The sequence below is a fragment of the Leuresthes tenuis genome, unplaced genomic scaffold (genome assembly GCF_036924035.1).
Source record: "Leuresthes tenuis unplaced genomic scaffold, fLeuTen1.0.hap1 SCAF_5, whole genome shotgun sequence".
Lineage (NCBI taxonomy): Eukaryota > Metazoa > Chordata > Actinopteri > Atheriniformes > Atherinopsidae > Leuresthes > Leuresthes tenuis.
Genome location: NW_027325359.1, coordinates 18692488 through 18720428, shown reverse-complemented (window position 1 = coordinate 18720428; position 27941 = coordinate 18692488). Strand labels below are relative to the sequence as shown.

At 42.1% G+C, this 27941-nt stretch overlaps 1 protein-coding gene and 7 non-coding genes across 9 annotated transcripts in view; all 8 read left to right on the top strand.

Moving 5' to 3' along the window:
- The first annotated feature begins 1573 nt into the window (after positions 1 to 1573).
- LOC140307486 (alpha-1,3-mannosyl-glycoprotein 4-beta-N-acetylglucosaminyltransferase C-like) overlaps positions 1574 to 27941 on the top strand; it is a 208815-nt gene continuing 182447 nt past the window's right edge. Inside the window, exons 1-2 of one of the 2 annotated variants that reach the window (XM_072386401.1) lie at positions 1574 to 1793; positions 5121 to 5198. The gene's annotated coding sequence lies outside the window, so the exon portion shown is untranslated. Of the gene's footprint in view, positions 1794 to 5110; positions 5199 to 27941 lie in introns of those variants that run through there. The other variant, XM_072386402.1, reaches the window with a different exon arrangement.
- On the top strand, positions 11103 to 11175 carry trnak-cuu (transfer RNA lysine (anticodon CUU)). Its single transcript has one exon. It is a non-coding gene; the product is annotated as a tRNA-Lys (tRNA).
- trnak-cuu (transfer RNA lysine (anticodon CUU)) lies at positions 20443 to 20515 on the top strand. Its single transcript has one exon. It is a non-coding gene; the product is annotated as a tRNA-Lys (tRNA).
- On the top strand, positions 21807 to 21879 carry trnak-cuu (transfer RNA lysine (anticodon CUU)). Its single transcript has one exon. It is a non-coding gene; the product is annotated as a tRNA-Lys (tRNA).
- On the top strand, positions 23438 to 23510 carry trnak-cuu (transfer RNA lysine (anticodon CUU)). Its single transcript has one exon. It is a non-coding gene; the product is annotated as a tRNA-Lys (tRNA).
- On the top strand, positions 24174 to 24246 carry trnak-cuu (transfer RNA lysine (anticodon CUU)). The gene has a single exon. It is a non-coding gene; the product is annotated as a tRNA-Lys (tRNA).
- trnak-cuu (transfer RNA lysine (anticodon CUU)) lies at positions 25805 to 25877 on the top strand. The gene has a single exon. It is a non-coding gene; the product is annotated as a tRNA-Lys (tRNA).
- trnak-cuu (transfer RNA lysine (anticodon CUU)) lies at positions 27483 to 27555 on the top strand. Its single transcript has one exon. It is a non-coding gene; the product is annotated as a tRNA-Lys (tRNA).

The window sequence follows — 27941 nt, the reverse complement described above, 5'->3', positions numbered from 1 at the left end:
CCTATGAGGAGCGACCAGAGTTGTCCTGTGTGAGTTTGGGACTGAGTATAACAGTCCTGTAACATGCATGTTAGGCAGTAGGAGCAAGTGTGACATTAATGGCTCTCTGTCTCTTTCTGTGTCCACCCTGTCAATGGTGAACCCTGCTTCCCCCTCTATTAGTGTACATTTCTTTAATGACCATTTAATACAGTATGCATAGATGCAAATGCAGTTTAGGGCTGTAACTATACATGAATTTAAAACACTTTCATGAGTATTGTGCAGTAAGTTTGCGAGAACACAGTTTTAAACAGCAACCACAGTGATTCCTGAATAGATGTAAACTGTTGTAATACTTTGGAGGCAAAGCTGTTGCAGGTTATTTACTGTAAGTTTTACCACATGAATTGTCAGGAAGCTCTGGATGGTGTGTACACAAAGTGTCTCACAGTTGGCCAGCTCCATCACTAAGTTCACATGGATTTCATCCATCCAACTATTTTCTTTACCCGCTTAATTCAATTTAGGGTCGCGGGAGACTGGAGCCTTTCCCAGCTGTCATTGGGAAAGAGGCAAGATACACCCTGGACAGGTCGCCAGTTCATCACAAAGTCACATAAAGACAAACAACTATGCATGCTCACACTTTCTCCTAAGGACTCTTAGGGAGAACATGCAACCCCCTCTTGAATCTTCTTGCGGTGCTAACCACCACACCACCGTGCAGCCCCACGTGGAACTCAGAATCTCTGAAAACAGTTTCTTTTATGCATATCTGTGTTTATTTTATCCATGACAAATCTGTGCAGCAGCTCCTCAGATGTGCCAACAGATCACCAAATCATAATCTTATTGTTTTGTTTTGACAATAAAAAGAGAAAAATATGTAAATTTGCTCAATTAATTAATCCAGTTGAATCCAATTTTAACACAAACCCTCCCCCAAAAAAACACATATTAGCATTTTCTAATCTAACACAGTATTTCAATATAGTTTGAAAACTAATCCAGATATGAAATTGTTATTAAAGCTGACATCACAAAATATTTGGTTTGATGAGGGCACAGATACAACTACAATTCCAAAAAGGTTGAGGCGCTGTGTAAAATGGGAAAAAAAACCTGACAGAATACAATAATTTGCTGATATTATAAATCAATATTTCCTCCACAATAGAACATATCAAGTGTTGAAAGTGAGGCATTTCACTATTTCCTGAAAAATATTAGCTCATCTTGAATTTGAATACGGCACAAAAGCATTAAGGGTAAAAAAAAATAAAAAGACTTTTTTACATTTTGTTAGGCCACATGTTTAGCTGGCTAAAGTGTGGACATGCTGTGAGTTGTGCGGTGATGGATGTGATGCATTTCCTCTTTAAGGCTGACAGTCCAAAGAGAGACAGCTACTGTACAGAAGAAATGGTGGGGGGAAGAGGGAGCCAATAAGAGGCAGCGGATGCAGGCACACTCTGTTTGTGGCACCTTTTGGTGGAGAGTGAGGAGGTGGGAGAGAGGGAAAGAGGGATAGGGAGGAGGGGGTGGCATCACTGGATGAGGGGTGGAGGGGATCAAAGCAAAGGAGGAGGCAGAGGAGGAGAAAGGAGGATGAGATATAGCAGCACTGCAGCGAGAGCACGCGCCCTGCCTGCCTGCCTTTGGAACGAGTGTTGACTCCACTTTTCCTGAGAGCTAGTTATCTGCCCCCTGCGTGAGTCATGGAAGTGGTTTAGTGTAGGTGAGTGGAGCGGCACGGAGCAGAGCAGCAACAGAAAGCCACAGACCTGTTTGTGAGTCTGCATCGTGGACAGGTAAGCTCTCTCTGCATCTTTCCAATCTTTTACCTGCTTTTCTTTCCCATCTCCCAAAAGGAGGCGCAAACAACTTCTTCAGAGTTTGTGTCTTGTTCAGATTGCCTCTTCGCCTCTTATTCTCCTCGATGCAACCCTCACATTCTCCAAATTTCTGCTCTCAGTTAAGTAATAGTTTGTGATGAGCCAGGCTGTGCTGTACAGTAGGACTGTGTAAAGTGAAAGGCATGCTGCAGCTGCTCTCTGACAGTCTGAGCAGCATTTAGTGTCTCTGTATTGACAGGCAGACTCAGTGGGGCTGAGGGTTGGAAGAAGATGAGTGGTGATGAGTCAAATTTCTGCTTGAGGGACCTGGAGAGTAACAGCATCAGTGATGATGATGAAAATCTGTAAGAGAGCAGGGACAGAAAAAAAAATCCTGTTCAAATATGCCTTGCATGCTCATATTTTACTCAACAGTTTGTTGTTTGTTATTTGATTTTATTACACAGCTCTGATAAAATCTGTGCATCCAGATTCTGCTTGTGATAAGAAAGCTACACAATCTCAAGAGCTGGGTGTTTCTCGGGGCATCCCCTCACATCCACTGAGAGGCTGAGTTGGTGGTTTTTCTGTGCAAGTAGAAGGCGGGTGATCAGAGATTTGTGGCTCGGTCCTCCTGAGTGACAACTGAGCTCTATCACAGCTGTCATCATGACTCAAGCTGGTAAACTGCAGTTCAGCTTGTGACACAAATCCCCGTCCCTTCAGCGACGAGCAAATAACCTACCTTCATCTCACAGCTGGATTAGAGTGATTTACTGTTGCTCTTCGCCAGCCCGGGTGTGTTTGTGTGGGGTTTGACCTATAATGGCACCTAATAGCATCATATGTTATTTCCAAGAGGACACTGTCAAGCCACAGCCAGCTGTAATATGACAGTTGTTATTAATGTTAGCTCTCGAAATGACCCTCATCAAAACTATCGCTGGCAGAGGTGCTGGATAAGAATTAACGGAGCCCTTCAAATTAGAAATTTCATTTATTGTAGGTTGGATTTATCATCAGCCAGGACTTCCATCACTCTCTCTGTCTGTAAAGGACAAATCCAGAGGATATTCTTATCTTTGCTGGTGGGCTAATAATGTGGTCCTCAACACAGGCCTTAATTGAATATACAAAAATATTCGGGTCATCGCCCTCACATTGATCTTCAGGGCCTTTCTCCATCGCTGCCATGTAGGAGTTTAAAAATCCTTTTCATTGATTTGTCTCCGCCTGTGTACGTCTGTGTTGTGATTGGTACAGATTTAATAGGGGGAATCAATAAAGGAAAATGGCTTTTGTGTTCTCAGAGGGAAAAAACAAGTCTTTTTGGATTCACTTCAGTGGTCTGTTTGTTGTTCTCCACGAGCTCAGTCAGACTTTTAAAATCGCCTTATTTTAAATTCAAGATGAGGTAGTGAAGTTTCCTTATTGCAGCCGGTGAAATAGCTCACGCACAGGGATCAATAAATGGGAAGAAACAATGTCAGCAGGAAGCTCTAAAACTAGTAACTACATTGCTGAGCTTAGTACAAATCAAGCAAGCACAAAACTGAGGTGACAGTTTCTCTTGAGCAAATCGGGTTTGGAATGTGAAGTAGGTAAACACAGAAGTACACGGTAAATACTAATCATGTCAGGAAACTACACACAAATGCCAAGTCAAAGACACAGAAAAACAACACCACTTCCAACTCTATGTATCTACTGTTTTTTTTTTGGCTAATCCGTGCATTCCTGATTAGATGATGTAGGTTTTTGAATATTTAAACATACAATTTCAGAAAACCTGTTATAAAAAAGATCTTTGCGTACAAGAAGAGATCTTGCTGATATCTACGAGTGAATATTTTTTACCCATACATAGTGGTTTCCAACAAAGACATTAAAAAAAGAACATACTAATCAAAAAAAAAGAGGCAAAATATTCTGATCTATGGACTAATAAAAGAAGGAATCAAATATCCACTGCTGTAAAATCTTCTCTCCTCATATGCTTTTTTTGAAAATGATTCTACATCTCTTCTTCTACATAACGAGTTCCTGATAATGTTAAAAATACAAAACTTTTCCTGAAGTGTCTCAGTCTATCTACACATATTTTATGAGATCTAGTTGGGAAGAAAAAATATTGGTGAGGTGAATTTTACTCCAGAGAGTAATTACGTGTTCATCAAATCATAAAGAGGATATAAAAAAATATAAACTTGTACATTAAGATGGGGCACTGCGTAGCTAAACTGGTTGAGCTGGTGGACCATTTACAGAGGTTAAATGCTTCTTGATGCAACTGACCTAGGTTTTAGTCCTGGCTCAAGCCCTAAATTACATAATATCAACAGATTTGCTTTCTACCTGATGAAGCTACTATAAACAAACAATAAAACCCTGAAAACAAGTGTGAACCAATGTTCAATGGCAACAAACAAACAAACAAACCTAACCAGAAAAACATATTTAATCACATTATAAGAGACTTTTTTTTTTAATTCTATTTTTTGGCCCTCAGTGGTCTGTCCCCCTCTTCAGCTTTTCCTTCAGTAAAGAAAAAGCGAGAAAAATATGGAAGGTGGGTGGACTGCCTACTTTTAAGCAAGCGAGCAAAGTCTGCACGGCCATCTGCTCGCAGCAGAGTTTTCTTTTAATCATGACTGCAGCCCCTCAAGAACCAGACTCTTTCACTCCTGCAATTTAGCATCTTGTATTAAGTGGGAACAAAACACAGAACATCGTCTGTTAGTCAGGATAAAGTCAAGCTGAAATCCAAGCATGACTTTTATGAGATTTACTGTTGGTGTATGAGTGAGGATTTTGAAATAACTGAAATGCGAGTACAATTAGCTACTTTTGCTACACTTTGCGTGTAAAAGTTAAAATGATATTTTTGTACATCTTAAATTGGACTTTCGCACCCATTGTACTATTTAAAGTTTTAAGACTGACTAAATATATATATGTAATAAAAGTAAAAACATGCTATGGCTTTACACATTCATATGCAAATTTTTAATGATGGAAAGGAGCTCAAATTTGGAATTTGCAGAGAAGGTTGATATTGAGCCTGTTCTGCCTGAACACAGATGCATTGTTTTGCAAAAAGAGCTTTTTAGCAGGAGAACGATCTGTTTGTGAGAGTCTGATGGTTAAGTCTGTCTGAACATGCAGTCCTGTGTCTCTAATGGACAGACAGTTCATTAGAGGATGTGTGGGTGAAAATGCATGAAAGTTTTCTGAAGGATGAAAGAAAGTGCGATGCCTTATATTTTTTCTGATCTGTTCAACTGTCACATGTTGTGATTAAAGGATCCATGCCAGGCCAGAGAGCCAAAGGAAGAAAACCCTCTCACAACCGACATACAACTTGAGGACATCAACAGGCAGGTAGGAGCTTTGTATTGTTAAGGTTATCTTCAAACGTGCCTCAGAGTTCAGCACACAAGGCACCTTCTCATACTGATGTCACGCATTAATTGCTGACAAAAATGTGACTGTTGCCACCAGAACAAATGCAGAGCTACACATCAGACAGTGTCATCATTTCATCCAAATGTCACTATTCACAGCTTTAATTGTGTGCAAAATCTGTGAGCAGCATTTGTGCAGAAACTGTATGCTTCATTTAAAAAAAAGGGAAGAAAGAGTAACACACTGGCTGTACAATATATACGATTTTTAGAATATCAGAAATACTTTTGAGGAACTATTCTATTCTCCATTTCTCTCCCTCTAGGTTTTTTTTCCAATTCGGACAACTATTTCTTATATTGAATTACAACCACAAGCTGTGAACCCTATAGCACCACCTTGTGGAGACATTATGCAGTCTAGTTTGTTTGCTTCAAACCAGTTAATGGAAACATGTCTGATTTGCATTTCTTTTTTGCCACTTTGCAAAAAATTGATTGGATTTTTTCTTTGCAACTGAACGAAAATTGGTGGTATTCTCGTGCTCAGTTGTTAGAAAGGCACCTGTGTTACAGTTTATTACAGTACAGATGTTTTACTGCAGTGACGCTGCTTATTACAGGAGAACATGTCTAATAAACAGAAGATCAAACAAAACAGGATACGACATGTTCTCTTCATCTTTCATGCTGCCCAAAAAACCATCCTTTGATAAGAAGAGAGGGGTGTGCAGCTGGACCCTCCTTTGGAGGCTGCCCACATCGACAAAAAAGCCTGACAACTCAGCTCCAGGGTCCTAAGTTGGAACTGCCCAATATCCTGCATCAGCTCTGTTTAACTATCTTTACAAACAGTCCTGAAATGTTCTAGTCAGTTCAGGAGCCTTGACATTTGCTCCAGATTTTTTGCAGAGATTTTACACCCAACCACCCTCCCTGAAACATCTCTGAGAAATCCCTGTAACATCAGCAGATGAAATGTATGAACTTGTCAGCAAATATTCCAAAGCATTTGTTGTTACACTGTGAGCGAGCATGTTTGTATGTGCTGGTGAGATTTTGTCTTTTCTGCTGACCTGTAGCTCTCTGCACAGAAATGTGCAGTATTCATATCAACACAATACGCAGCCTCATATGCTATTTTTAATGTAGCATGAAAAAAAAAGATAGCAATTTCCAAAGCCAAATTTCTGCTTCACATCCTCCCTCCTGCATCATCCCTCACATGCATGTGTATACAGCAACGCAGTCAAAGATCTGATCAAAATGTCCATACTTTCTCCTGAACACGAAACATTTAATTTGAGGCAATATCAGTATATAGCCGAAGGTGCAGGATGAGTCATCAAGATTTTCCCAAGATTGTCCAAGAAATGACTACCTGAAAATACCTACAAAATGACTTTTTATTGATGGGACAAATACAGGTTTGTAATTGTCTTAAAAAACAACACACTTAAAAAAATACTCTTAAAAAACAATACACACTGACTTTGATCTCTTAAGAGTTAAAGTTTACAGCTGCCAAAAAAATGTTTTTCTGGAAATATCTAAAAATCTAAATGGATTAATCAAGTCAGATATATTCCATTACAGTGGATCTGTGTCTCTAAAATAAATAAAGGGTCGTCTCTGTAATTCATGCAGTTGAAGTCTGTAGGATGCCCATGACAAGTCTTTAAATTGCTTATTTTAACTGTCCAACATTTTAAACCCTTAAAATATTTATATCTGCTGTGCTGTGACACAGTTGAAAGCAGAACATTTACAAATCTTAGAAGCCCACTTCTAAATCTTTAACTTGCATATTTTGACTTGTGTTGATAAGTTAATTGGGCCAGCAATAAATCCCAGTTTTTTTTTTTGCTTGTATCGGTATCAAACACAAGTTTCCTACTATTTATCAGATTTTACACTGAGAGTCCACGCAGAGTCTGAGGGGACTTTGATCTTGAAGTAAAGAATAAGGGTCAAAGAAAAGAAAAGCATATTCAGTTAGTACGTCTCCAGTCTGGCAGATTAGCTGTTTCATTTCACTTGTGTTTCAAAGGCGTTTGATCTGCCTCCCACTAACTTTTGACAAGTTAGAGGAGGGAGACCTACAGCAGTCCCACAAGGCTTAATTATCCCTCCGACCGATAACAACCTGGAAGAGGGTAGGTCGGCCAGAATGAGAACAGGAAGCAACAGGGAGGGGGGTGGTAGGGATTAATGTGGATTGTCTGATATTACCTGGCCTTCGATCAAAAGATTGTGTTGGCAGGCAGAGGACATAATCCTCTCAATTTCTCTTGTTAGTGCCAAAAACATCTGGAACAGTGTTGAGCAAGACGTAACTGACCAGCCTGCTCTCAATAGATCATGAAACTATCAACATACATGAAGGCATTAATCATACCAAAGGTCTCATCAAAATGCCGAGGTCAGTACGATATGATCGCAGGTCCAGAGCAAGGAGGACCTATTTTAATGGATAATAACCTTTGATGTGGACATTCCTGCCCTGGAGTGCCCAAGGGCTGAGATACCGCAGTTCAAGACTTTGTTGTGTGAATAAAATCAAATAAATAATTAAAATAAAATTAATAAAATCTAATAAAACATGTTCGTATACTCCAGACAGTTTCAGTACAACATGAAAATAAATTTGTCTCAGATAAGAGTTTAGCCAGTTTTTGCTAATTTCATGCCAAAATCTTGGATGTTTGCAGCCTTTCGAAAGGTTTTCTGCTATCTCGCAATACATGGCATTGTAAAATATACAGTACAATGCGCATTACATTGGATGAACATTGATTTTACACATATGCCACATTGAAATCCTTCAAAAATGTAATTTAGAAAAAACAAACTGTTTTATAGATAAACTATAACATTTGACTTTTTGTTTTGTCTTTTTATGAGTTTGTTTATCACATATATCATAATATATACAAATTTGCAGTCTCTTAGGTCCTGTAACATTAAAATAAATTGGAGCATTACATTTTTGGTAGCATGACAACAAATTTGCATTCTGATGGGGATTTGCTTTTATAAGAGTGTCCCTACACAAAGGAATCGACTGACAATAAACTCCAGTATTTATGGAGCCAATATGTGATGTGTGAGGAATTAGTGAGTTCTCAAAAGTGTTTTTAACCAGCAAGCAGATGTTACTTTCTGTGGTACATTTTTTGTTTTAAAATTTTTTTGGCGAGCTTCACATATGACTGTGCCTGAGAGAGAGTTATTAACTACAACAGATCTCATAACTGGCTGACCCTCAGGAAGACAAGGGAAAAGAGGAGTCAAGTGATTCCCTCCACGCCCTAAAATGATACGTTTAAATTAATATATGTAAATGGAGGTGATAGTGTCCCTCTGTTATATTGGCCAAATAATGTCACTGACATTTCATAAAGACCTCAGAACATTGTGTCAGCTTGCAAAAAAAAAAGACGGTACAATATGTTTCTTTTAATATTGAATATTTTTTAAATAATTTGTTCTATCTTACTTTTGAAAAGTCAATCAAATGCAGACATTTGAGGTGCAGGTGCCATTTGTCTGTTTTTTTCAAAGAACACCAAAAATGTGCCAAATTAGAACACTAATATGACATAGCTACAGATTCTATGATAAAAGCAGTAGAGTTGTGCCAATCATGAGGCCTTTAAAGGCTCACTATGCAAACAAAGAAGCACACAAACAAGACTTTCTCTTGTGTGCAGAAGTTGAAGGCACAGATGTAGCCAAGAACAATACAATCAGTAAATTCTGCTAATAAAGGGTGGCTTACAAAAACATTTTTCACAGTATAAGATGTAGTCGTAGCCTTTCAATTTACTGACAACAGCAGTAAGTTGCATTGAATCAAAGTCTGACCTGAAAAGCAGAAAACGTGCCCTCTAACAGATGTCAAAAAGCTAAGCTGCTTAACAGATGAAAAAGCAGCTTTACGTTCATATGTGGCTGTGCTAATCTGGACTAAAAGGAAATCTACTCCTAATTTTGTTATTTGATAAAACATGAATTGCATTCAGTTATTGTATTACTGTGTGGTGTCTTTCAAAGTGCCTGGTTGGGACCACACCACAAGAAACATTCCTAAAGTGTGAGTCTGAGACTCATTGAAGGTTATCTTTCAGGGACAATATCAAATGATGATATATGATGATATCAGAGATGAGAAGAGGTGAGCTGAGTCAGAGTCTAATGATTCATATATCCACTTTCAACTCTGGAGAAAAAGTAATTATCACAAAGGCATATGGGGCTTGAGGAGGGCAAGTGGACACCCATTCTCATGCACCCTTTCCCTCACATTTCCAGTCGTGAGGGCGCATCTCAAGTAGAAAGCTTTATTTTTCATCTTCTTTTTATTTCGGAAAGCATGTTCCCTGAGGTGTCAATAGCCTAGCTAGGTCAGTCGGTAGAGCATGAGACTCTTCATCTCAGGGTCATGGATTTGAGCCCCATGTTGGGGGAAGCAGTTTTGACAACAGGTGTTGGATCCAGCACTTTAAGGCAAAGTCGAAGTTGGTTGCAGGCCACTGATTGGACAGGGAGTGATGTCAGCGGATCAGTTATGAAAGCCACTCCTTCACAAGGACCCGGAAACAGCGACCATAACATTTTCGGCTTGACTCAGCTTGACCCCGACCAAGTAGGGAAAACCCTAAAAGCTGAGTCGGATCAAGTCGAGTGGGGTAGGGCCAATTGTGTTCCAATGTCATTCTGAATCTGTGAACGTAGACTTTGCCAAGTAGGTGCTAAATTTGTACCACCTGGTGCCAGGCGGTACTACCTCATGGAAAACCCTAAAAGCTTAGTCGGATAAAGTCGAGTGGAGTAGGTACTAGTTATAGAGGACCAATTGTGTTCCGATGTCATTCTGAATCTTTGAACGTAGACTTATTCAAGTAGGTGCTAAAATTGTACCACCTGGTGCCTGGCGGTACTACCTCATGGAAAACCCTAAAAGCTTAGTCGGATAAAGTCGAGTGGAGTATGTACTAGTTAAAAAGGGCCAATTGTGTTCCGATGTCATTGTGAATCTTTGAACGTAGAGTTAGCCAAGTAGGTGCTAAAACTGTACCACCTGGTGCCAGGCGGTACTACCTCATGGAAAACCCTAAAAGCTGAGTCGGATCAAGTCGAGTGGAGTAGGGCCAATTGTGTTCCAATGTCATTCTGAATCTGTGAACGTAGACTTTGCCAAGTAGGTGCTAAATTTGTACCACCTGGTGCCAGGCGGTACTACCTCATGGAAAACCCTAAAAGCTTAGTCGGATAAAGTCGAGTGGAGTAGGTACTAGTTAAAAAGGGCCAATTGTGTTCCGATGTCATTGTGAATCTTTGAACGTAGAGTTAGCCAAGTAGGTGCTAAAATTGTACCACCTGGTGCCAAGCGGTACTACCTCATGGAAAACCCTAAAAGCTTAGTCGGATCAAGTTGAGTGGAGTAGGTACTAGTCAAAAAGGGCCAATTGTGTTCCGATGTCATTGTGAATCTTTGAACGTAGACTAAGCCAAGTAGGTGCTAAAACTGTACCACCTGGTGCCAGGCGGTACTACCTCATGGAAAACCCTAAAAGCTGAGTCGGATCAAGTTGAGTGGAGTAGGTACTAGTTAAAAAGGGCCAATTGTGTTCCGATGTCATTCTGAATCTTTGAACGTAGACTTAGCCAAGTAGGTGCTAAAACTGTACCACCTGGTGCCAGGCGGTACTACCTCATGGAAAACCCTAAAAGCTTAGTCGGATAAAGTCGAGGGGAGTAGGTACTAATTAAAAAGGGCCAATTGTGTTCCGAATTCATTCTGAATCTGTGAAGATAGACTTAGCTTTCTTTTTTACCTTATTTTTTTTCGAAAGGCATGTTTGTTCAGGTGTGAATGGCCTGGCTAGCTCAGTCGGTAGAGCATGAGACTCTTAATCTCAGGGTCGTGGGTTCGAGCCCCACGTTGGACGTAGCAGTTTTAATAACCAACAGATGTTTCATCCATCAATGTTCAACTCTGTTCCTACCATCACAGCGTCCACAGTGGTACCTCTTTGAATGGACACAAACCTCCTGAAATGCACAATATGATTCTAAAACACTCAAACCTGTGCAAGAACGATATGTGGGCCCATGTCATTTCTGTATTCCCCGTTTGAACAAGCATGACCCTACATTTTAAAACAAAACAAGGAAAATCTCAATACCGATCCATGGCCTCTTTCTACCACCTCAATTTTCGGCTCGACTCAGCTTGACCCCGATCAAGTAGTTGCTAAAATTGTACCATCTGGTGCTAGGCGGTACTACCTCATGGAAAACCCTAAAAGCTTAGTCGGATCAAGTTGAGTGGAGTAGGTACTAGTTAAAAAGGGCCAATTGTGTTCCGATGTCATTGTGAATCTTTGAACGTAGAGTTAGCCAAGTAGGTGCTAAAATTGTACCACCTGGTTCCAGGCGGTACTACCTCATGGAAAACCCTAAAAGCTTAGTCGGATCAAGTTGAGTGGAGTAGGTACTAGTTAAAAAGGGCCAATTGTGTTCCGATGTCATTCTGAATCTTTGAACATAGACTTAGCCAAGTAGGTGCTAAAACTGTACCACCTGGTGCCAGGCGGTACTACCTCATGGAGAACCCTAAAAGCTTAGTCGGATCAAGTCGAGTGGAGTAGGTACTAGTTAAAAAGGGCCAATTGTGTTCCGATGTTATTCTGAATCTTTGAACGTAGACTTACCCAAGTAGGTGCTAAAACTGTACCACCTGGTGCCAGGCGGTACTACCTCATGGAAAACCCTAAAAGCTTAGTCGGATCAAGTTGAGTGGAGTAGGTACTAGTTAAAAAGGGCCAATTGTGTTCCGATGTCATTGTGAATCTTTGAACGTAGACTTATCCAAGTAGGTGCTAAAACTGTACCACCTGGTGCCAGGCGGTACTACCTCATGGAAAACCCTAAAAGCTGAGTCGGATCAAGTTGAGTGGAGTAGGTACTAGTTAAAAAGGGCCAATTGTGTTCCCATGCCATTCTGAATCTTTGAACGTAGACTTAGCCAAGTAGGTTCTAAAACTGTACCACCTGGTGCCAGGCGGTACTACCTCATGGAAAACCCTAAAAGCTTAGTCGGATAAAGTCGAGGGGAGTAGGTACTAGTTAAAAAGGGCCAATTGTGTTCCGATGTCATTCTGAATCTGTGAACGTAGACTTATCCAAGTAGGTGCTAAAACTGTACCACCTGGTGCCAGGCGGTACTACCTCATGGAAAACCCTAAAAGCTGAGTCGGATCAAGTCGAGTGGAGTAGGTACTAGTTAAAAAGGGCCAATTGTGTTCCGATGTCATTCTGAATCTTTGAACATAGACTTAGCCAAGTAGGTGCTAAAACTGTACCACCTGGTGCCAGGCGGTACTACCTCATGGAGAACCCTAAAAGCTTAGTCGGATCAAGTCGAGTGGAGTAGGTACTAGTTAAAAAGGGCCAATTGTGTTCCGATGTTATTCTGAATCTTTGAACGTAGACTTACCCAAGTAGGTGCTAAAACTGTACCACCTGGTGCCAGGCGGTAATACCTCATGGAAAACCCTAAAAGCTTAGTCGGATCAAGTTGAGTGGAGTAGGTACTAGTTAAAAAGGGCCAATTGTGTTCCGATGTCATTGTGAATCTTTGAACGTAGACTTATCCAAGTAGGTGCTAAAACTGTACCACCTGGTGCCAGGCGGTACTACCTCATGGAAAACCCTAAAAGCTGAGTCGGATCAAGTTGAGTGGAGTAGGTACTAGTTAAAAAGGGCCAATTGTGTTCCCATGCCATTCTGAATCTTTGAACGTAGACTTAGCCAAGTAGGTTCTAAAACTGTACCACCTGGTGCCAGGCGGTACTACCTCATGGAAAACCCTAAAAGCTTAGTCGGATAAAGTCGAGGGGAGTAGGTACTAGTTAAAAAGGGCCAATTGTGTTCCGATGTCATTCTGAATCTGTGAACGTAGACTTATCCAAGTAGGTGCTAAAACTGTACCACCTGGTGCCAGGCGGTACTACCTCATGGAAAACCCTAAAAGCTGAGTCGGATCAAGTCGAGTGGAGTAGGTACTAGTTAAAAAGGGCCAATTGTGTTCCGATGTTATTCTGAATCTTTGAACGTAGAGTTAGCCAAGTAGGTACTAAAACTGTACCACCTGGTGCCAGGTGGTACTACCTCATGGAAAACCCTAAAAGCTGAGTCGGATCAAGTCGAGTGGAGTAGGTACTAGTTAAAAAGGGCCAATTGTGTTCCGATGTTATTCTGAATCTTTGAACGTAGACTTATCCAAGTAGGTGCTAAAACTGTACCACCTGGTGCCAGGCGGTACTACCTCATGGAAAACCCTAAAAGCTGAGTCGGATCAAGTCGAGTGGAGTAGGTACTAGTTAAAAAGGGCCAATTGTGTTCCGATGTTATTCTGAATCTTTGAACGTAGAGTTAGCCAAGTAGGTACTAAAACTGTACCACCTGGTGCCAGGTGGTACTACCTCATGGAAAACCCTAAAAGCTTAGTCGGATCAAGTCGAGTGGAGTAGGTACTAGTTAAAAAGGGCCAATTGTGTTCCGATGTTATTCTGAATCTTTGAACGTAGACTTATCCAAGTAGGTGCTAAAACTGTACCACCTGGTGCCAGGCGGTACTACCTCATGGAAAGCCCTAAAAGCTTAGTCGGATCAAGTTGAGTGGAGTAGGTACTAGTTAAAAAGGGCCAATTGTGTTCCGATGTTATTCTGAATCTTTGAACGTAGAGTTAGCCAAGTAGGTACTAAAACTGTACCACCTGGTGCCAGGTGGTACTACCTCATGGAAAACCCTAAAAGCTTAGTCGGATCAAGTCGAGTGGAGTAGGTACTAGTTAAAAAGGGCCAATTGTGTTCCGATGTCATTGTGAATCTTTGAACATAGACTTAGCCAAGTAGGTGCTAAAACTGTACCACCTGGTGCCAGGCGGTACTACCTCATGGAAAACCCTAAAAGCTTAGTCGGATCAAGTCGAGTGGAGTAGGTACTAGTTAAAAAGGGCCAATTGTGTTCCGATGTTATTCTGAATCTTTGAACGTAGACTTACCCAAGTAGGTGCTAAAACTGTACCACCTGGTGCCAGGCGGTACTACCTCATGGAAAACCCTAAAAGCTTAGTCGGATCAAGTTGAGTGGAGTAGGTACTAGTTAAAAAGGGCCAATTGTGTTCCCATGCCATTCTGAATCTTTGAACGTAGACTTATCCAAGTAGGTGCTAAAACTGTACCACCTGGTGCCAGGCGGTACTACCTCATGGAAAACCCTAAAAGCTGAGTCGGATCAAGTTGAGTGGAGTAGGTACTAGTTAAAAAGGGCCAATTGTGTTCCGATGTCATTGTGAATCTTTGAACGTAGACTTATCCAAGTAGGTGCTAAAACTGTACCACCTGGTGCCAGGCGGTACTACCTCATGGAAAACCCTAAAAGCTGAGTCGGATCAAGTTGAGTGGAGTAGGTACTAGTTAAAAAGGGCCAATTGTGTTCCCATGCCATTCTGAATCTTTGAACGTAGACTTAGCCAAGTAGGTTCTAAAACTGTACCACCTGGTGCCAGGCGGTACTACCTCATGGAAAACCCTAAAAGCTTAGTCGGATAAAGTCGAGGGGAGTAGGTACTAGTTAAAAAGGGCCAATTGTGTTCCGATGTCATTCTGAATCTGTGAAGATAGACTTAGCTTTCTTTTTTACCTTATTTTTTTTTCGAAAGGCATGTTTGTTCAGGTGTGAATGGCCTGGCTAGCGGTAGCGGGAGACCAAGCGTCTGTATAATTCTCCTCCAATCGCGTTGCCCCATTTCCATTTTTGGTCCATCTTTGGTGATAGCCAATCACGATGGCACTTCTCCATAATTCAGCCCAACAGCCAATCACGTTGCCTCGTTTCCATTTTTGCTGATAGCCAATCACGATGGCACTTCTCCATAATTCAGCCCAACAGCCAATCGCGTTGCTCCATTTCCATTTTTGTTGATAGCCAATCACGATGGCACTTCTCCATAATTCAGCCCAACAGCCAATCGCGTTGCTCCATTTCCATTTTTGCTGATAGCCAATCACGATGGCACTTCTCCATAATTCTGCCCGCAGGACTTCAGGTGACTTTAACTACAGAAGGTAAATATATCGTTTTTTCTACGTGGCGATTTTTTTGTCAAACATGCTAATGCTATTGTACTGCTCTATATTGTACTGCTAATCAGTACGACATATTAACTTCTGTTGTCACAAAAGTCTTAAATATGCATTGCTGCTACTAGTATTAGTTGATAACAAGCTAGGGTATGAATGAAATCTATGTAGTATTCACTTCTGTTGTAATATGTGTAATATGTAGGCTACTGCTATTAGTTAATAATTAGCTGTGTGTTTGTGTGATTGTATGCAAGTAAGAACTTATGTGTGTGCATGAATATATATATTTTAATAAGTTAAAAATAGTGCACATTGGTCATATTTCTGTGATGTACAAATATTAGCTGTTTGGTATAGATATTCTTTCTCTGTTAATGGCAGATGGCTTCCAAACAAAAAAAAAAAAACACAGGGCCATGGGAGAGGAGGAGTGGATATCCCGCCTGCGAAAATTTGCTGCCTCGGGTGTTTGGCCCTCTGAGGCAGGAAACAGACCAGCACCTCGGCAGAAAAAGTGGCATGATCTGTATCTGAAAGGTAAACCTGCACAGAGTGATATGTGTATCATATTAAATGTAAAGCTGTGACATATTTAAAGGGAACACCTTCTTATTTGCTGTCAAACATTAATACAGATTGAGAAATGCCCAATGCAGATGAGGGGACAAATGTCACTGTTTGGAGGTGCACAGAGCTGTAACTGCGGTTTGCATGCAAAGAAGGTATCAGAAGGCTCTCATACAATTATGACGTGCTGGTGGCAGAGCAGCCAGGGCCCTCACCTGCAGATTCACCACCACCAAAGGACGTCTCCTTAGCTGGTGATGAACCGAGAAGACCCATTGTGACTTTGGTATCAGTAAGTAATGAGGATTTACTTATGCTGATATTTATATTAATATTATTAATATACTCAACTGTATAAAATGTACAAAGCCCCAGTTAAGGTTATGTTTTTCTTTTTGTCAGTTTACAAAGCCACGGTTTGGTGGCTGTCATGGTGCCATGCTGAAGCCAAACTTAAGTTTGGCTGGGAAGCATTCATCTAAGGTAATGTAAAGAGAATGATACATAGGTTGACTTTGATTTTAAAAAATGTACATTGTTATTGTTTTCATGTAGCAGTAACTATAGTGGCACTTTCATGCATTTCATTCATTTCATGTTGAAATGATCTGGTTTTATTGACTGCTATACCCATAATGATAGATAGATTAATTCACTATCATCTATGGTTATCCTATATTGTGAACTGTGCCTTTATTCCCTCAGATGTCTGATTTATCCAACCGCATCACAAGCCCCACCAAAAGAAAAGTATCACCACCTGGCTGCAGTCCCAAGAAGTTTCTGCAGATCGTTTCTCCTCTGTCTCTTCCTCCATCTCCATCTCCTGTACTTTTAAACCCCAGTCCATTCATTGAGCCAGTTGTGTTTGTCATCCCAAATGGAAACAAACAGATTGTGCCATCTGATTCCCTGCCCTCACCTCCACTAACCCGGAGAGCTTACGCCCGCACGGTGGAAAAAAACAAATGCTGTCAGTGTCACCTGCCGTGCATAAAAGAAAATGGTAGTATTATGGGAAGATATACTGTCCCATTTATTTTTTTCTATTTTTAATTGTTTAATTTATTCCTGTTTTTATTACTTCAGGTTTAATTTCACACGTTTCTGAGTGTTTGTGTGTGTGAAATTAGTAATAAATTTGTTACATTTCAGTGAGTGTCTTCAGTTTTTTCTGCAAACATGCAAACTCATTCAGAGAAGAAGATTACATTGTTGCAGCACTTAATTCAGAAATTTAAAAATGACCATAAAAGTACATTTGATAACACTTGCTAAACGTTTGTGTCATCTTCCAATGGTGGAATCGAACCGGTGACCTTTGGATTAAGAGCCTCCTATACTATTCCACAGCAAAGTGTCATGTTCGCGTAGATTTCTCAAATGAATACACCAGAATGTGTGCTTTTACTTGAAATGGACAGCAGAAACACAAATAACTACAAGTTCATTCCATTTTTTCCCCTCATATTCTCAAAAACTCCTCTTTTCCTTCATTTTTCCCCTTCCCCCTTCTTCCCCCTTTTCCCCCTTCTTCACCCCCTCATACAGACTATTGTTCCCCAGCTTTAGCGGAGTCGGTAGAGCATGAGACTCTTAATCTCAGGGTCGTGGGTTCGAGCCCCACGTTGGGCGTAGCAGTTTTAATAACCAACAGATGTTTCATCCATCAATGTTCAACTCTGTTCCTACCATCACAGCGTCCACAGTGGTACCTCTTTGAATGGACGTAAACCTCCTGAAATGCACAATATCATTCTAAAACACTAAAACCTGTGCAAGAACGATATGTGGGCCCATGTCATTTCTGTATTCCCCGTTTGAACAAGCATGACCCTACATTTTAAAACAAAACAAGGAAAATCTCAATACCGATCCATGGCCTCTTTCTACCACCTCAATTTTCGGCTCGACTCAGCTTGACCCCGATCAAGTAGTTGCTAAAATTGTACCATCTGGTGCCAGGCGGTACTACCTCATGGAAAACCCTAAAAGCTTAGTCGGATCAAGTTGAGTGGAGTAGGTACTAGTTAAAAAGGGCCAATTGTGTTCCGATGTCATTGTGAATCTTTGAACGTAGAGTTAGCCAAGTAGGTGCTAAAATTGTACCACCTGGTGCCAGGCGGTACTACCTCATGGAAAACCCTAAAAGCTGAGTCGGATCAAGTTGAGTGGAGTAGGTACTAGTCAAAAAGGGCCAATTGTGTTCCGATGTCATTGTGAATCTTTGAACATAGACTTAGCCAAGTAGGTGCTAAAACTGTACCACCTGGTGCCAGGCGGTACTACCTCATGGAAAACCCTAAAAGCTGAGTCGGATCAAGTTGAGTGGAGTAGGTACTAGTTAAAAAGGGCCAATTGTGTTCCGATGTCATTGTGAATATTTGAACGTAGACTTAGCCAAGTAGGTGCTAAAACTGTACCACCTGGTGCCAGGCGGTACTACCTCATGGAAAACCCTAAAAGCTGAGTCGGATCAAGTTGAGTGGAGTAGGTACTAGTTAAAAAGGGCCAATTGTGTTCCGATGCCATTCTGAATCTTTGAACGTAGACTTATCCAAGTAGGTGCTAAAACTGTACCACCTGGTGCCAGGCGGTACTATCTCATGGAAAACCCTAAAAGCTGAGTCGGATCAAGTCGAGTGGAGTAGGTACTAGTTAAAAAGGGCCAATTGTGTTCCGATGTTATTCTGAATCTTTGAACGTAGAGTTAGCCAAGTAGGTACTAAAACTGTACCACCTGGTGCCAGGTGGTACTACCTCATGGAAAACCCTAAAAGCTTAGTCGGATCAAGTCGAGTGGAGTAGGTACTAGTTAAAAAGGGCCAATTGTGTTCCGATGTTATTCTGAATCTTTGAACGTAGACTTACCCAAGTAGGTGCTAAAACTGTACCACCTGGTGCCAGGCGGTACTACCTCATGGAAAACCCTAAAAGCTGAGTCGGATCAAGTTGAGTGGAGTAGGTACTAGTTAAAAAGGGCCAATTGTGTTCCGATGCCATTCTGAATCTTTGAACGTAGACTTATCCAAGTAGGTGCTAAAACTGTACCACCTGGTGCCAGGCGGTACTACCTCATGGAAAACCCTAAAAGCTGAGTCGGATCAAGTTGAGTGGAGTAGGCACTAGTCAAAAAGGGCCAATTGTGTTCCGATGTCATTGTGAATCTTTGAACGTAGACTTAGCCAAGTAGGTGCTAAAACTGTACCACCTGGTGCCAGGCGGTACTACCTCATGGAAAACCCTAAAAGCTTAGTCGGATCAAGTTGAGTGGAGTAGGTACTAGTCAAAAAGGGCCAATTGTGTTCCGATGTCATTGTGAATCTTTGAACATAGACTTAGCCAAGTAGGTGCTAAAACTGTACCACCTGGTGCCAGGCGGTACTACCTCATGGAAAACCCTAAAAGCTGAGTCGGATCAAGTTGAGTGGAGTAGGTACTAGTTAAAAAGGGCCAATTGTGTTCCGATGTCATTGTGAATATTTGAACGTAGACTTAGCCAAGTAGGTGCTAAAACTGTACCACCTGGTGCCAGGCGGTACTACCTCATGGAAAACCCTAAAAGCTGAGTCGGATCAAGTTGAGTGGAGTAGGTACTAGTTAAAAAGGGCCAATTGTGTTCCGATGCCATTCTGAATCTTTGAACGTAGACTTATCCAAGTAGGTGCTAAAACTGTACCACCTGGTGCCAGGCGGTACTACCTCATGGAAAACCCTAAAAGCTGAGTCGGATCAAGTCGAGTGGAGTAGGTACTAGTTAAAAAGGGCCAATTGTGTTCCGATGTTATTCTGAATCTTTGAACGTAGAGTTAGCCAAGTAGGTACTAAAACTGTACCACCTGGTGCCAGGTGGTACTACCTCATGGAAAACCCTAAAAGCTTAGTCGGATCAAGTCGAGTGGAGTAGGTACTAGTTAAAAAGGGCCAATTGTGTTCCGATGTTATTCTGAATCTTTGAACGTAGACTTACCCAAGTAGGTGCTAAAACTGTACCACCTGGTGCCAGGCGGTACTACCTCATGGAAAACCCTAAAAGCTGAGTCGGATCAAGTTGAGTGGAGTAGGTACTAGTTAAAAAGGGCCAATTGTGTTCCGATGCCATTCTGAATCTTTGAACGTAGACTTATCCAAGTAGGTGCTAAAACTGTACCACCTGGTGCCAGGCGGTACTACCTCATGGAAAACCCTAAAAGCTGAGTCGGATCAAGTTGAGTGGAGTAGGCACTAGTCAAAAAGGGCCAATTGTGTTCCGATGTCATTGTGAATCTTTGAACGTAGACTTAGCCAAGTAGGTGCTAAAACTGTACCACCTGGTGCCAGGCGGTACTACCTCATGGAAAACCCTAAAAGCTTAGTCGGATAAAGTCGAGGGGAGTAGGTACTAGTTAAAAAGGGCCAATTGTGTTCCGATGTCATTCTGAATCTGTGAAGATAGACTTAGCTTTCTTTTTTACCTTATTTTTTTTTCGAAAGGCATGTTTGCTCAGGTGTGAATGGCCTGGCTAGCTCAGTCGGTAGAGCATGAGACTCTTAATCTCAGGGTCGTGGGTTCGAGCCCCACGTTGGGCGTAGCAGTTTTAATAACCAATAGATGTTTCATCCATCAATGTTCAACTCTGTTCCTACCATCACAGCGTCCACAGTGGTACCTCTTTGAATGGACGTAAACCTCCTGAAATGCACAATATCATTCTAAAACACTAAAACCTGTGCAAGAACGATATGTGGGCCCATGTCATTTCTGTATTCCCCGTTTGAACAAGCATGACCCTACATTTTAAAACAAAACAAGGAAAATCTCAATACCGATCCATGGCCTCTTTCTACCACCTCAATTTTCGGCTCGACTCAGCTTGACCCCGATCAAGTAGTTGCTAAAATTGTACCATCTGGTGCCAGGCGGTACTACCTCATGGAAAACCCTAAAAGCTTAGTCGGATCAAGTTGAGTGGAGTAGGTACTAGTTAAAAAGGGCCAATTGTGTTCCGATGTCATTGTGAATCTTTGAACGTAGAGTTAGCCAAGTAGGTGCTAAAATTGTACCACCTGGTGCCAGGCGGTACTACCTCATGGAAAACCCTAAAAGCTGAGTCGGATCAAGTTGAGTGGAGTAGGTACTAGTTAAAAAGGGCCAATTGTGTTCCGATGTCATTGTGAATCTTTGAACATAGACTTAGCCAAGTAGGTGCTAAAACTGTACCACCTGGTGCCAGGCGGTACTACCTCATGGAAAACCCTAAAAGCTGAGTCGGATCAAGTTGAGTGGAGTAGGTACTAGTTAAAAAGGGCCAATTGTGTTCCGATGCCATTCTGAATCTTTGAACGTAGACTTATCCAAGTAGGTGCTAAAACTGTACCACCTGGTGCCAGGCGGTACTACCTCATGGAAAACCCTAAAAGCTGAGTCGGATCAAGTTGAGTGGAGTAGGTACTAGTCAAAAAGGGCCAATTGTGTTCCGATGTCATTGTGAATCTTTGAACGTAGACTTAGCCAAGTAGGTGCTAAAACTGTACCACCTGGTGCCAGGCGGTACTACCTCATGGAAAACCCTAAAAGCTGAGTCGGATCAAGTTGAGTGGAGTAGGTACTAGTTAAAAAGGGCCAATTGTGTTCCGATGTCATTGTGAATCTTTGAACGTAGACTTAGCCAAGTAGGTGCTAAAACTGTACCACCTGGTGCCAGGCGGTACTACCTCATGGAAAACCCTAAAAGCTTAGTCGGATAAAGTCGAGGGGAGTAGGTACTAGTTAAAAAGGGCCAATTGTGTTCCGATGTCATTCTGAATCTGTGAAGATAGACTTAGCTTTCTTTTTTACCTTATTTTTTTTTCGAAAGGCATGTTTGTTCAGGTGTGAATGGCCTGGCTAGCTCAGTCGGTAGAGCATGACACTCTTAATCTCAGGGTCGTGGGTTCGAGCCCCACGTTGGGCGTAGCAGTTTTAATAACCAACAGATGTTTCATCCATCAATGTTCAACTCTGTTCCTACCATCACAGCGTCCACAGTGGTACCTCTTTGAATGGACGTAAACCTCCTGAAATGCACAATATCATTCTAAAACCTGTGCAAGAACGATATGTGGGCCCATGTCATTTCTGTATTCCCCGTTTGAACAAGCATGACCCTACATTTTAAAACAAAACAAGGAAAATCTCAATACCGATCCATGGCCTCTTTCTACCACCTCAATGTGGGTGGGGTCTCTATAGCAATAGTCCAAAAGTCCCGTGACATCATTTGTATGTGACACAAACATGACACAATGATTTAGGACATCGAGGAGAAGGAATACCTGCTGCTTGGTGTATGGCTTTGCGTCTAGCAATTCACCTCGTGGACAATCACAGAATAAATTAAATCGCATGGTCGCTGTTGCAGGGTCCTTGTGAAGGAGTGGCTTTCATAACTGATCCGCTGACATCACTCCCTGTCCAATCAGTGGCCTGCAGTCTCTTGACGTCAAATTTTCGGCTCGACTCAGCTTGACCCCGATCAAGTAGTTGCTAAAATTGTACCATCTGGTGCCAGGCGGTACTACCTCATGGAAAACCCTAAAAGCTTAGTCGGATCAAGTTGAGTGGAGTAGGTACTAGTTAAAAAGGGCCAATTGTGTTCCGATGTCATTGTGAATCTTTGAACATAGACTTAGCCAAGTAGGTGCTAAAACTATACCACCTGGTGCCAGGCGGTACTACCTCATGGAAAACCCTAAAAGCTTAGTCGGATCAAGTTGAGTGGAGTAGGTACTAGTTAAAAAGGGCCAATTGTGTTCCGATGTCATTGTGAATATTTGAACGTAGACTTAGCCAAGTAGGTGCTAAAACTGTACCACCTGGTGCCAGGCGGTACTACCTCATGGAAAACCCTAAAAGCTTAGTCGGATCAAGTTGAGTGGAGTAGGTACTAGTTAAAAAGGGCCAATTGTGTTCCGATGTCATTGTGAATCTTTGAACGTAGAGTTAGCCAAGTAGGTGCTAAAATTGTACCACCTGGTGCCAGGCGGTACTACCTCATGGAAAACCCTAAAAGCTGAGTCGGATCAAGTCGAGTGGAGTAGGTACTAGTTAAAAAGGGCCAATTGTGTTCCGATGTTATTCTGAATCTTTGAACGTAGAGTTAGCCAAGTAGGTACTAAAACTGTACCACCTGGTGCCAGGTGGTACTACCTCATGGAAAACCCTAAAAGCTTAGTCGGATCAAGTCGAGTGGAGTAGGTACTAGTTAAAAAGGGCCAATTGTGTTCCGATGTTATTCTGAATCTTTGAACGTAGACTTACCCAAGTAGGTGCTAAAACTGTACCACCTGGTGCCAGGCGGTACTACCTCATGGAAAACCCTAAAAGCTGAGTCGGATCAAGTTGAGTGGAGTAGGTACTAGTTAAAAAGGGCCAATTGTGTTCCGATGTCATTCTGAATCTGTGAAGATAGACTTAGCATTGTTTTTTACCTTATTTTTTTTTCGAAAGGCATGTTTGCTCAGGTGTGAATGGCCTGGCTAGCTCACTCGGTAGAGCATGAGACTCTTAATCTCAGGGTCGTGGGTTCGAGCCCCACGTTGGGCGTAGCAGTTTTAATAACCAACAGATGTTTCATCCATCAATGTTCAACTCTGTTCCTACCATCACAGCGTCCACAGTGGTACCTCTTTGAATGGACGTAAACCTCCTGAAATGCACAATATCATTCTAAAACACTAAAACCTGTGCAAGAACGATATGTGGGCCCATGTCATTTCTGTATTCCCCGTTTGAACAAGCATGACCCTACATTTTAAAACAAAACAAGGAAAATCTCAATACCGATCCATGGCCTCTTTCTACCACCTCAATTTTCGGCTCGACTCAGCTTGACCCCGATCAAGTAGTTGCTAAAATTGTACCATCTGGTGCCAGGCGGTACTACCTCATGGAAAACCCTAAAAGCTTAGTCGGATCAAGTTGAGTGGAGTAGGTACTAGTTAAAAAGGGCCAATTGTGTTCCGATGTCATTGTGAATCTTTGAACGTAGAGTTAGCCAAGTAGGTGCTAAAATTGTACCACCTGGTGCCAGGCGGTACTACCTCATGGAAAACCCTAAAAGCTGAGTCGGATCAAGTTGAGTGGAGTAGGTACTAGTCAAAAAGGGCCAATTGTGTTCCGATGTCATTGTGAATCTGTGAAGATAGACTTAGCTTTCTTTTTTACCTTATTTTTTTTTCGAAAGGCATGTTTGTTCAGGTGTGAATGGCCTGGCTAGCTCAGTCGGTAGAGCATGACACTCTTAATCTCAGGGTCGTGGGTTCGAGCCCCACGTTGGGCGTAGCAGTTTTAATAACCAACAGATGTTTCATCCATCAATGTTCAACTCTGTTCCTACCATCACAGCGTCCACAGTGGTACCTCTTTGAATGGACGTAAACCTCCTGAAATGCACAATATCATTCTAAAACCTGTGCAAGAACGATATGTGGGCCCATGTCATTTCTGTATTCCCCGTTTGAACAAGCATGACCCTACATTTTAAAACAAAACAAGGAAAATCTCAATACCGATCCATGGCCTCTTTCTACCACCTCAATGTGGGTGGGGTCTCTATAGCAATAGTCCAAAAGTCCCGTGACATCATTTGTATGTGACACAAACATGACACAATGATTTAGGACATCGAGGAGAAGGAATACCTGCTGCTTGGTGTATGGCTTTGCGTCTAGCAATTCACCTCGTGGACAATCACAGAATAAATTAAATCGCATGGTCGCTGTTGCAGGGTCCTTGTGAAGGAGTGGCTTTCATAACTGATCCGCTGACATCACTCCCTGTCCAATCAGTGGCCTGCAGTCTCTTGACGTCAAATTTTCGGCTCGACTCAGCTTGACCCCGATCAAGTAGTTGCTAAAATTGTACCATCTGGTGCCAGGCGGTACTACCTCATGGAAAACCCTAAAAGCTTAGTCGGATCAAGTTGAGTGGAGTAGGTACTAGTTAAAAAGGGCCAATTGTGTTCCGATGTCATTGTGAATCTTTGAACATAGACTTAGCCAAGTAGGTGCTAAAACTATACCACCTGGTGCCAGGCGGTACTACCTCATGGAAAACCCTAAAAGCTTAGTCGGATCAAGTTGAGTGGAGTAGGTACTAGTTAAAAAGGGCCAATTGTGTTCCGATGTCATTGTGAATATTTGAACGTAGACTTAGCCAAGTAGGTGCTAAAACTGTACCACCTGGTGCCAGGCGGTACTACCTCATGGAAAACCCTAAAAGCTTAGTCGGATCAAGTTGAGTGGAGTAGGTACTAGTTAAAAAGGGCCAATTGTGTTCCGATGTCATTGTGAATCTTTGAACGTAGAGTTAGCCAAGTAGGTGCTAAAATTGTACCACCTGGTGCCAGGCGGTACTACCTCATGGAAAACCCTAAAAGCTGAGTCGGATCAAGTCGAGTGGAGTAGGTACTAGTTAAAAAGGGCCAATTGTGTTCCGATGTTATTCTGAATCTTTGAACGTAGAGTTAGCCAAGTAGGTACTAAAACTGTACCACCTGGTGCCAGGTGGTACTACCTCATGGAAAACCCTAAAAGCTTAGTCGGATCAAGTCGAGTGGAGTAGGTACTAGTTAAAAAGGGCCAATTGTGTTCCGATGTTATTCTGAATCTTTGAACGTAGACTTACCCAAGTAGGTGCTAAAACTGTACCACCTGGTGCCAGGCGGTACTACCTCATGGAAAACCCTAAAAGCTGAGTCGGATCAAGTTGAGTGGAGTAGGTACTAGTTAAAAAGGGCCAATTGTGTTCCGATGTCATTCTGAATCTGTGAAGATAGACTTAGCATTGTTTTTTACCTTATTTTTTTTTCGAAAGGCATGTTTGCTCAGGTGTGAATGGCCTGGCTAGCTCACTCGGTAGAGCATGAGACTCTTAATCTCAGGGTCGTGGGTTCGAGCCCCACGTTGGGCGTAGCAGTTTTAATAACCAACAGATGTTTCATCCATCAATGTTCAACTCTGTTCCTACCATCACAGCGTCCACAGTGGTACCTCTTTGAATGGACGTAAACCTCCTGAAATGCACAATATCATTCTAAAACACTAAAACCTGTGCAAGAACGATATGTGGGCCCATGTCATTTCTGTATTCCCCGTTTGAACAAGCATGACCCTACATTTTAAAACAAAACAAGGAAAATCTCAATACCGATCCATGGCCTCTTTCTACCACCTCAATTTTCGGCTCGACTCAGCTTGACCCCGATCAAGTAGTTGCTAAAATTGTACCATCTGGTGCCAGGCGGTACTACCTCATGGAAAACCCTAAAAGCTTAGTCGGATCAAGTTGAGTGGAGTAGGTACTAGTTAAAAAGGGCCAATTGTGTTCCGATGTCATTGTGAATCTTTGAACGTAGAGTTAGCCAAGTAGGTGCTAAAATTGTACCACCTGGTGCCAGGCGGTACTACCTCATGGAAAACCCTAAAAGCTGAGTCGGATCAAGTTGAGTGGAGTAGGTACTAGTCAAAAAGGGCCAATTGTGTTCCGATGTCATTGTGAATCTTTGAACATAGACTTAGCCAAGTAGGTGCTAAAACTGTACCACCTGGTGCCAGGCGGTACTACCTCATGGAAAACCCTAAAAGCTGAGTCGGATCAAGTTGAGTGGAGTAGGTACTAGTTAAAAAGGGCCAATTGTGTTCCGATGTCATTGTGAATATTTGAACGTAGACTTAGCCAAGTAGGTGCTAAAACTGTACCACCTGGTGCCAGGCGGTACTACCTCATGGAAAACCCTAAAAGCTGAGTCGGATCAAGTTGAGTGGAGTAGGTACTAGTTAAAAAGGGCCAATTGTGTTCCGATGCCATTCTGAATCTTTGAACGTAGACTTATCCAAGTAGGTGCTAAAACTGTACCACCTGGTGCCAGGCGGTACTACCTCATGGAAAACCCTAAAAGCTGAGTCGGATCAAGTCGAGTGGAGTAGGTACTAGTTAAAAAGGGCCAATTGTGTTCCGATGTTATTCTGAATCTTTGAACGTAGAGTTAGCCAAGTAGGTACTAAAACTGTACCACCTGGTGCCAGGTGGTACTACCTCATGGAAAACCCTAAAAGCTTAGTCGGATCAAGTCGAGTGGAGTAGGTACTAGTTAAAAAGGGCCAATTGTGTTCCGATGTTATTCTGAATCTTTGAACGTAGACTTACCCAAGTAGGTGCTAAAACTGTACCACCTGGTGCCAGGCGGTACTACCTCATGGAAAACCCTAAAAGCTGAGTCGGATCAAGTTGAGTGGAGTAGGTACTAGTTAAAAAGGGCCAATTGTGTTCCGATGTTATTCTGAATCTTTGAACGTAGACTTACCCAAGTAGGTGCTAAAACTGTACCACCTGGTGCCAGGCGGTACTACCTCATGGAAAACCCTAAAAGCTGAGTCGGATCAAGTTGAGTGGAGTAGGTACTAGTTAAAAAGGGCCAATTGTGTTCCGATGTCATTCTGAATCTGTGAAGATAGACTTAGCTTTGTTTTTTACCTTATTTTTTTTTCGAAAGGCATGTTTGCTCAGGTGTGAATGGCCTGGCTAGCTCAGTCGGTAGAGCATGAGACTCTTAATCTCAGGGTCGTGGGTTCGAGCCCCACGTTGGGCGTAGCAGTTTTAATAACCAACAGATGTTTCATCCATCAATGTTCAACTCTGTTCCTACCATCACAGCGTCCACAGTGGTACCTCTTTGAATGGACGTAAACCTCCTGAAATGCACAATATCATTCTAAAACACTAAAACCTGTGCAAGAACGATATGTGGGCCCATGTCATTTCTGTATTCCCCGTTTGAACAAGCATGACCCTACATTTTAAAACAAAACAAGGAAAATCTCAATACCGATCCATGGCCTCTTTCTACCACCTCAATTTTCGGCTCGACTCAGCTTGACCCCGATCAAGTAGTTGCTAAAATTGTACCATCTGGTGCCAGGCGGTACTACCTCATGGAAAACCCTAAAAGCTTAGTCGGATCAAGTTGAGTGGAGT